We start from the raw sequence: 11,091 nt of genomic DNA on the forward strand, positions 1-11,091 counted from the left end.
AGCGCTCGCCGTGGGCACAAACGGCTTCACTAAAAAACGGGAAAGAAACAACAAAACAGTTGTTCTGTAAAACTCTTGAGGCAAGTCGCTCTTGGTTGAAGCCTTCTTCATAACAGAAGTGAACAACTAGAGAGCAAAATCTACAGAGTAAGTAATACGATTGTCTAGTCTGTCTTATAGAAAATATAAATTATTTTTGTATAAAATTCAAAATTCAAGTATGGTCTTAATACTTTTTTATTAATTTTTTTTTTTAATTCAATGACATTTTTTATTTATTTAATTTATTTGTTCGAATACAACAACAAACCGAATATCTACTAAGTCTACTAAGTGTTTTGGCTTTTTTTTTTCTTTTTTTTTTTTTTTTTTTTTTTTTTTTTTTACATGTATTTAGTTTTTGAATAAAATAAAATAACATAAAAAGTAAACAAAATGTCATAAAATAAAATCACATTAAACAAAATATAATAACATTATATTATAAATTATATATATATATATATATATATATATATATATATATATATATATATATATATATATATATATATATATATATATATAATACAAATATAATTCACATTGATCTTTTAATTATAATCATATTTCATAATGGTTATGTTTTGTTGTATTTCTGACCAAATAAAAGCAGCATTGACAAGCATAAAATACTTCTTTCAAAAAACAAACAAACAAAAAACAGCTAGATAAATAACAGCTACCATGCAATCTTACATTATTATGTAACATGATGAGCTCAACACAACTGTTTTAGGCAATAAAATACAATTATTTATTTGACCAATATATATATATATATATATATATATATATATATATATATATATATATATATATATATATATATATATAATATATATATATATATATATATATATATATATATATATATTTATATTTATATTTAAAATAATTAAGTGTATTTATCCTTACTAAATAGATGTTTAATTCATTTGCGCTGTTTCTAGCCATTTGTGAATATCCTTAGTACATTTCCCTTATACATTCGCCTTTGGTTTGAAGGCTTTATTTTAGGGATGCACGATATTGGATTTTGGCCGATATTCGATATGCCGATATTTTCTAAATAATTTTGGCCGATGCCGATACCGATATCGATATATATACAAATATATACTGATATATTTAAACTTTAATTTTACTGAAGAGAAATCCATGTATCTCTTCTGTACTGATTCTACCATCAATTTATTATTTTACAAATGTAGACAGACATTCACATCTGAAAAACAGGTCAATTATTTCACTTGGAGAATATCGGTTTGGCTCATCGGCAGAAATATTCATATCCGATACCGATGTTGTGCCGATATTATCGTGCATCCCTACTTTATTTTCTGTACAGCTGCTTTGGAACAATATGCATTCTGAAAAGCTGTGTGTAAATAAAACTGACTCGACTTGACAAGAGGTCTTGCTATTACAATCCATATAATACACATTACCCTTGCTACATATCTGCATCTCCAGGACTGAGTGGAGCAGCAAGCGTGAAGTCTTTTCAGTCAGCAGTGAGAGGTTATACTTATAAACTCAGAGACAGAGTTACTGGATTTTCACAATTTGCCCAGAGCAAAGAAACCTTAGTGCATTTATGAGGACCTCTGGGACCAACAACAGAAGGGAGACTGAATTTAAGAAACAAACATAAAAGGAATCCCTAAATATAATTGTAAACTGGATTAGACAGAAATGGGAGTTCACATTAAATGCATTAAACCCTTCTGGAACCAAGACAGCACAGTGATGTTTTTTTTCTGAATGGTGATATGAATACATGGCAAAACCTTCAGCACAGATTGCAAAAGTGAATATATTCAGATTGAAAAGCTATATACATATAATAATAATAATAAAAAAAATTAAAAAAAAAAAATGTCTGAAGGTGGTATTAATATTAATCAGGCTTCAGCAAGCATTAGGCTTAATTAAAACCCATTGTGGTTTTTTTAAAGAAATTAATACTTTTATTCAGCAAGTATGAATTAAATTAATCAAAAGTGACAACAAAGACATTTATAATGTTACAAAAGATTTATATTTCTGTTCTTTTGAACTTTCTATTAATCAAAGAATCCTGAAAAAAGTATTAAGCAGAAGAACTGTTTTCCATATTGATAATAATAAACTAAATTCAGCTTTGCATCACAGGAATAAATTACATTTTAATAGAAAACAGTTATTTCAAATTGTAATAATATTTCACAATATTACTCTCATCGTTGATCAAATAATAAAACTTATTACAAAAACCAACTAAATAAATAAACATGGCCATAAACATGGGATATTAGTAAATTAATGTTATATTATTAATAAATAGACATGAAATGATGTAACATGGAAAGTCCAACATAGCTGCTATGATGAAATATTCTTGTTATAATGAATCTCATTAGTATTACAGTAGCTGGCATCCTGTTTAAAAAAATAAATAAATTAAGATTAATAACCATAATAAGCCTATTACAACGTAGTCAGAATAGAAGTTCAAAACCAAACCAATCCCTATTGCCTTGGGAGCAGGATTTAGGAGGTTGTATGTACTAAAGTTGTACTCCAGGTTAAGGTTCAAACTCTGGTCAAACTACAGCAAACTATTGAGTTATTTTAGGTATATTTCATTGTGAATGTGTTAAAGTTACTAAATGAGCAGTATAAGGATGTGCCTTAGTTTAAATGGCAGCGCAGAGCGGTGTCACGCAGTGAAGGCTGCGGCCTCGTTAGCATCTGACCTCAGTTTGGGATGACAGAGAATTAATTGTAGCAACAAGGTCCCGCCAGATCGGAGTTAAATGTTAATCAGGGGGTGAGAACACCGCCAAGTTGCTGCAAAATGCCACTGGGAGTTTTCAGCTGCATGTTAATAAAATGATGTGATTAAAATCACACTGTGCGGGCTAAGAAAGCTGCACTAATTCATTCAAGCATAACTATTTATTTGTAATATTTGGGGTGCCATTCAATTTTCTTTCAGCCACTGCGATAAGATTTTGTTTAAGAGGCTGATTGTATCCAGGTTTCAGCTGGTCAGTCATTAGAAACACTAAAAATGGCATTGATTTCCCTTCCAAAGATCACAGAAAGTGCAATTAGTAATCTGCTTCCTAAATGATTTTGAGCTCACAATAACAAAGTTTATTAATTATTTGATCTGTAAACTGATATAAATAGCTTTCTGACCATCTCATTAAAAACATAGATGTATATACTATATTAGTTTTGTATCTCAGACACATTTCTCTCTTTATACGTCCCCAGAAGAGTCTTTTAATGCAAACAAAAAATAATGATAAGAAATACTGCATCAGTCTTCTGGTCTCAGCACACCAATATCTAAAAAGAATTATTTGTTAATTAATATAGATATGGTTCAATGTCTGTGTAATCACAACAGAAATTAATTTCACTAGTCTGCCATCTGCTGGAAAGATGCAATGTTATCTTTTGTGTAAAGTTAGTAAAGTTGAAATAAAATACAAGCTTATTATTTAGTGAATATGTTCCAATATAGTGTATAGTGCCCGATTATTAAATATAATAAAAGAAACAGCAGGCATTATTCCATAATTAACACTGCTTAACACATGTTTAATGTTTTTTTTTTTTTTAATAAATCAATAAAATGAAACATTTGGCTGATTAAATAGCCATGCAGTATATTGCATATTTAGCAAATGTAGCAGTTCTACTAACTATATTATGTCGAAAATTTGAATTCTGTTTACATTATACTTAATGTATACTGCAGTACAAATATTAATATTATGGTATGCCATTTCTGAACTTAGCCAAAGTTATTCAATGAGACTTCTTAATATTTTTGGATTTGATGGATTTATTTATATATATATTTTTTAAATGCACCGCTTTTCACTTTGCAACCACTACATTCATTTACTCTGTTTTACCAGTCCTGGTCTCTCTGAATCAAAAACACTCCATTACTCTTTCCAGCCATTTCTACAGTGCAGCATACACTTGCATAGAATGCTGTTCTTCGACTTCAGTTCAGCATTCACCACAATAATACCACAACAGCTCATCAACAAACTAAACCTGCTGGGCCTTAATAATTCCCTCTGTAATTGGATCCTGGACTTTCTAACTGGAAGACCTCAGTCAGTCCGTGTCGGCCAAAAACACCTCAAGCACTACCTCACTGAGCACAGGTGCCCCACAAGGCTGTGTGCTTAGCCCGCTGCTCTTCATGCTGCTGACCCACGATTGCACTGCCAAGTTCAGCTCCAACCACATCATCAAGTTCGCAGATGACACAACGGTGGTAGGTCTCATCAGCAACAGTGAAAATGCACTACAGAGAGGAAGTGGCAAAGCTGGCTGAATGGTGTTGCACTAACAACCTGTGAGTAAGACGAAGGAGGTTGTGATGGACTTCAGGAGAAACTCCGTTGATCACCTCTCACATCGACAGCTTGACCGTGGAGAGAGTCAGCAGCACTAAATTCCTGGAGGTGCACATCACAGTGGTGATCTCACCTGGACCACCAACACCATGTCACTCTCCAAGAAGGCACAACAGCGGCAAAATTTTCTCCGCCAGCTGAAAAGAGCAAGTCTCCCTCCACCCATCCTCACCACATTCTACAGAGGAACCATTGAGAACGTGCTGACCAGCTGCATCACTGTCTGGTAGGGAACTGTAGTGCAGCAGACTGCAAGACCCTCCAGCAGACAGTGAACATAGCTGCAAATATCATCAGTACCCCTCTCCTCTCCATCCTGGACATTTTCTGCACATGATGCTCCAGCAAAGCCAACAGTATCGTGAAGGACCCAACCCATCCCTCCCACAGTCTCTTCCAGCTCCTACCATCAGAAAGATGGAGTCCGCTCTATCAGACTTCTCAACAGCTTTTTCCCACAGGCTGTGAGAGCTCTGAACTGAAATCACCCCGCCCTCCTCTAAAACCCTACACCAAACCCCTACCTCCTAAAACATGTACCATCTCACCTCCTCCACTCCCCAAACACCCCAACCTTACCACATCACATAAAAACTGTCTGAAACATTCTTTTTTTTTTTTTTTTTTTTTTGGAGCAATTCAAATCTATTTTGTGCAGTTCTTCTCTATGCACACTAGACACTTCTCACACACACTGCTGTATGTACATAATCCCACAAAATACTCAGTAATATGTGTTAACATGCTCATGCATTACAAATCATCTTACACCGTTCCTCAGCCAGCTGCTTGACTTACGATGTTTCTCTTTGCACATGTACAGTATTATGTGAAGCATTCGTATAGTCTATATATTTTTCTTTTTCAGTCTTTGTATAGGTCAGCATTTATATATGGTATATTCATATTCAAAATCTTTAAGTTAGTTGTGTATAGGTACAGTGTTTATGTTTAGCATTTTTTATAGTTTGTATTTTTTTGTTTATGTATAGGTAATCATTTACATATTCTATATTTAAAGTCAAAATCTGTCAGAAGGTTAGTTGTGTATAGGCTTATACTGTTTTACTTCATTGTTTTATGTCTATGGTACTGTGAGGCACAAAATTTTGTGTACAGTATGTTCACACATGTAGTGGAATGACAATAAAGCTCAACTTGAACTTTAACTTGAACTCATTACTATTTGCGCCTCATTTATGGATTACCAGATCTAGCAGGTGTTTTATGACTTATAAAGACTATATTACCAGATGCATAAAGTGTTTTTACTACACTAAAATGTGCCTCGGGTCGGTCTTGATATAGCTGCATTGTACTGTTATTCACCTACTGCAGTACAATAAACCATTGAAATATTGGGGCAACATAAGGGGTATTAACCTTCAGGCAAACCTTTAATACAGTCTCAGTCATGACAAGAAGCCAATTCATTTCAGTCTACAGAGGGAATGGATTTGGATCAGTCACGAGTCACGACACAGAATATGTTGAAAAAGGCAGTTTTCAAGGTTATATTGACCTCTAAGAAAAAAAAAAAAAGAAGAAGAGAGTGCTAGGCAATCTTATTACGCCACTATCCAGTTTTTTTTTTTATGTCTGTCTCTTCTGCCAGCTGTATAACTTCGGTACCTCTGATTACTGACCTAAGCAAAACATTATTCCAACTCTGGAATTGTGTCAAAATGCCTGCAATAAAAGGCTATGTCATGATTATATACCTCTCCTGAATGCAATTATCTTATGCTAGGAATGCTGAGGCTGCACAATAACAACATAGAGACTTTTGCTGTCAAATGAACATTGCTAAGCTATACAAGTCACAGCAAGTATTTTTTAATTTTATGATGTCAAAATATAATTCACAGAGTCACACGTTAAAATCCCATTACATACTCTTAATGTCCTCAGTGCTTACAGTATGATACATCTTCAAGTCAAGCACTTCAACTTAAACTTTATGGACTATTAAATTTGCATAAACCAATGCAGTGGAGATTTAAAGTGTAACATGACGGCGACGCTATGACAAAAGAACATAATCTACCTCTAGGGCAGAGAAATGTCTATTGCCTATGAATAATATAGACAAATCAGCCGCCAGGTATACAAGAAGCATGTCATGTTCCGGGGTAAGAAACATTCTGCAAGTAGAGTAATGCAGCACCGACCAAAAAAATCCATTATGCAAATCTTTAAATTTAGAAATATGTGTAATGAAATAAAAAAATTAAAAAAAAAATCCTGATGAAGACAGAAAGCAAAACCAACTTAAGTGGATACAATGCCTTTGGTTTTGACATGATAATGAATCCATAAGTACAAAACATCACTGTAATGAACTAAATTTACAATGCATCAACAATGAACTTTTGTAAACAGATTCATTCACTTGCTTTATGACACATACGACAAGGACAATTTCTCATATGCTGTTAATATTTCTCCAAGTAAATTTGAGAAAACCATTTGTTCATGTTCTTACTTTTTACAAAAGCAAAAAAATAAAAAATAAAAAATAAAATAATAATAATAATAATTCATCCAGTGATTTTCATTTCATCCATTGTATTGTAGTATCACTGAAATACTTTATAACTTTCAGAAATGTTGTTTTAGTCATTTTATACCTTAAAAAAAACTTTTTATTTATATACTTCTAACTTTTTATTTTCAGTTTTAGTGTATTTTCATCATATATTTTTTGTTTAATTAATGATACTATCACAGTAGATATATATTAGTGTTGTCAAACGATTAAGTCCAAAATAAAAGTTTTTATTTACATAATATGTATGTGTACTGTGTATATTTATTATGTATATATAAGACACACACATGCATGTATATATTTAAGAAAAATATGCTACATATTTAATACACATAAATATACACACACACACACACACACACACACACACACACACATATATATATATATATATATATATATATATATATATATATATATATATATATATATATATATATATATATATATATATATCAGGGGCATTTCCTCTAAGGAGGCAAGGGAGGCAGTGTCTCCTCAAAACTGAATGAGAAAATTATCGAAATTACAAATATGACAAAATATTCTAAAAGTCTAAAAGTCACTTGTTTTTATAAAGTAACAATGTCCAACAGTGACACCTGCAGGTAAAGTTACAGTGGAGGCTCGCTTCCCTTCAGTCCATAGACTTTCTACAGAGACCCTAAAGCTTGCGGTGACTTTTCTGGAGGCTCATTCTTGGGATATTGGTTTATTTTGCGTCAGAGTAAGCCACATTTATACACCGAATAACTAACTAAGTCATTTGTGGATTAGTGCATACTGGAGACTTCGCAAACCGTTTAAACTAGGTGCGTTTCCCAAAAGCATAGTTGGTTGGCAATGGGAAATTGTATTGCAACCAACAAAGTTGCTAACTAAGCAACTATGCTTTGGGGAAATGCACCAGTGTTCAATTTGTTGAATTGGTTCGACCTTTTCAGAATGCCGCAAGCGCACCGCAGATCATGTGACAACTAACCAATCAGCTTCATCCTTTCCCGTAAACAACGTTGAAAGCTCAGCCAAGATGAAGGAACAACTGATCATAGTTGTATATGGATTGCAATTTTGAAATAAATTTAGAAGCAGAGCTACTGCAAGTGATTTTTAGAGCTGCAAATCCATTTATCCTTTGCTGAAATTTCTGCATCTTCATAGAGAGAGCACGTCATTGTTGCTTAGCAAAAGGCAGACGCCCGAGCGCTTTGGAAAGAAGGAGAAAGCGGTGCGCCTAGTGTTTTCCACACGTTTTTAGGCGCGATATGTGAATGGCCCCTTATACAAACAAAACTTTACTCCAAATTGTGAATGTATTATGTAGAGAAACCCATCAAAAGGCGATCCATTTATGGCACAGTACAGTTGCCCGGAAATGACTGAACTGGCTTATGGAAAAAAAAACAGGAAGTAATCATGCATATGCTCAGTTGGATATGATCGGATGTGTTAATGACGTGCGCTAAATCCTGCCTCTTTTTTTCACGCAAGGTCTCGGTCTGAATGAAGAAAACAATGCCATTATTGACAAATTATAATGCAACTAGGAAGAGTCCTGGTTGTTTCAAACTTCTTCCATTAAAAGACTACATGATTCTGTGAACCTTCAATGAAGCACAATTTTTATTTTTTTTTTTATCTCTTCCCCAGATGTGTGACTTGATGCAAACCTGTTTCTGAGCTCTACAGGCAGTTCTTTTGACCTCAGGGCTTGGTTTTTGCTCTGGTATGCATTATCAGCTGTTTGACCTTTTTAAGATGTTTGTGCCATTCCGAATCATACCCATTCAACTAAATTTGCCACAGGTTAACTTCACTTGAAGTGTAGTAACATCTACAAGTAATAGGATTGCACCTGAGCTAAATTTCAACTGTCCCAGACTTATGCAATGGAATCATTTTATTTTTTTTTAATTTTTAATATATTTGCAAAGATGTTAAAACCCTGTTTTTTGCTTTACAATTTTCTGTATGGAGTGTAGATTGATTTAAATAAGTTTAACACAAGGCAGCTACATAACAAAATGTGGAAAAAATTAAGGGCTATAAATACTTTCGTTTTATTATATATATAGTTTAGTCTTTCTTTTTTTTTTTGAATGTCTTACTTTATATTTATTTACTTATACCAAATTTTTATTTCAGTTTGAGTTATTTGATATGTTTAAATGTTTCCTTGGTAACTAGCTGAAATAAAAAAATAAAAAAAGTATATATGGTTTTAATTAACTATAATAACCCTTTTTCATCATTGGTTTCAGTAAGCAGTTATCCACCAATTAGCACAATAATATTGAGATCCTTGGTGTCATTTTTAACAAGCAGATTGGTTGCATCAAGAGCCTTTCAGCTCAGATCTGCTGCTAAATTGAAAGAGTTTCTTTTATGAAAGGACTTGGGAACAATCCTGGCTTGATTACTTTATATGTATGCAGGCCTGTCTCAATCACATCTTCAAACGGATCAGCACACGCCAGTGAGACTTATAGTTGAAATCAAAAATAAGAGCTCACATCTTCCTTATAAGAATCCTATTAGCTATTACCAATACAATCACAATTCTGCTTTAAATTATACAAGCGACCCTGCGTAGTATTTTTGTAAACTCCTTTATCCATACTCTTCCCCAAGGTCATGCAATCAATTTCCTCCTGTCTTACACTGCAAGGGAGATTTCTCAGTTCAGGAATGGTTTCCAGCTCTCAGTAGATCATCCTCCTCCACTGGCACTTTTAAATCCAACTTAAATGTCCATTTTTATACCTTAGCTTTTGATTCTTTATTATTATTATTTTTTTATTTTTATTTTTATGGATTTCTTGTTCTATCATTTGTATTTTATAAGACTGGACATGCAAATCCCTCTTTTATATCCTACAATTAAAATATAATGGTCTGTGAAAATGTGTATTTTAAGTGTTTGGTGATATAAAAATGTATAGAAACGATCAGCCAAAACATTAATCTGAAAAGAAAAAGCTACAATAATCTTGACAGGAGTTTAATCTTGCTACAAACTGACAAGCTTTTTTGCAGCCTCGCTTGATTTAAATCTAATATAGTAAACGGCTGTCATACAAACCGAAATGGCACACAAAGTCTTTACTAATCTCTCCCAAAGTGCTTTTTTACTTTGGCGACAGCAATGTAAATCACTAGATTAACCACAAAATACTGTCCCCCATCTGCTTCAGCCTCATCTCCACCATCCCCTCTGAGTCTCGGTATAGGATGGAGAAACTTCCACCATCAAAATCATATTATTCTGTGCCCTGACTTGATTTTGTCATAACAACAGGATCACTGAATCACCAAAAAAGGCTGCTTGGCTTCATCCCACACAATGAGATTGATCATGCAACAGTCCTGGAGACAGCAATTAGACCATGAAACCTTCCTAATCTTAGTATTTAAGTGCTGTGAGTAAGAAAGTGAGGATGACTGGACCAGTGTGGTGCTTCTTTACATTGATAGTTCCATGTAAAGCTTCAGTCCTCCAAGGCAAACTGACGTCTCCAACCAGATGAGTATTTGGGGATTCTCACTGATCACTTCCAGTGGAAAACCATTAGAAATCAGACATCTTTAATCAGTCTTTTATTTAATTTCAAAACATTTTAAATCAAAAGGTGGTTTTCATGGCTGTATGAAGTAAATCAGAAAATATCCAAACCTCTTCATCATCGGTCATATTTTGAATAATACACATTTGTTCAGAAATAATGAAAAAATAGCATTACCGTTTAAAATAACTATTTTCTATTTTAATACATTTTTAAATATTACTTATTCTTATGATGGCAAAGCTAAATGTTTTAAAATATATATTAAAAATTATATGAAATGTTGTTTCATAAATATAATTACATTTTATATGGAATACTGGTAGAGAACAAAAGCTCAACTTGATGCTCAAAAACACTATTTAAAGGCACAAACTGCTTAATTTTGCTTAAAGCAGTACAACCCTCTTATTTTTTTTAGAATCTAGTGCCATCTACTGTCAACAATCTAGTATCATCAATTGTAGAAGAATCTTAGTGTAAAACTGTTACAACAGCCAACAGC

The 11,091-nt window shown here is 33.2% G+C and overlaps 1 pseudogene; it reads right to left on the reverse strand.

The window, feature by feature from the left end:
* Positions 1-10,128: 10,128 nt before the first annotated feature.
* LOC128013106 (F-box only protein 15-like) overlaps positions 10,129-11,091 on the reverse strand; it is an 8,087-nt pseudogene continuing 7,124 nt past the window's right edge.

Source organism: Carassius gibelio, chromosome B24, assembly GCF_023724105.1.
Source record: "Carassius gibelio isolate Cgi1373 ecotype wild population from Czech Republic chromosome B24, carGib1.2-hapl.c, whole genome shotgun sequence".
Taxonomy (NCBI): Eukaryota; Metazoa; Chordata; class Actinopteri; order Cypriniformes; family Cyprinidae; genus Carassius; species Carassius gibelio.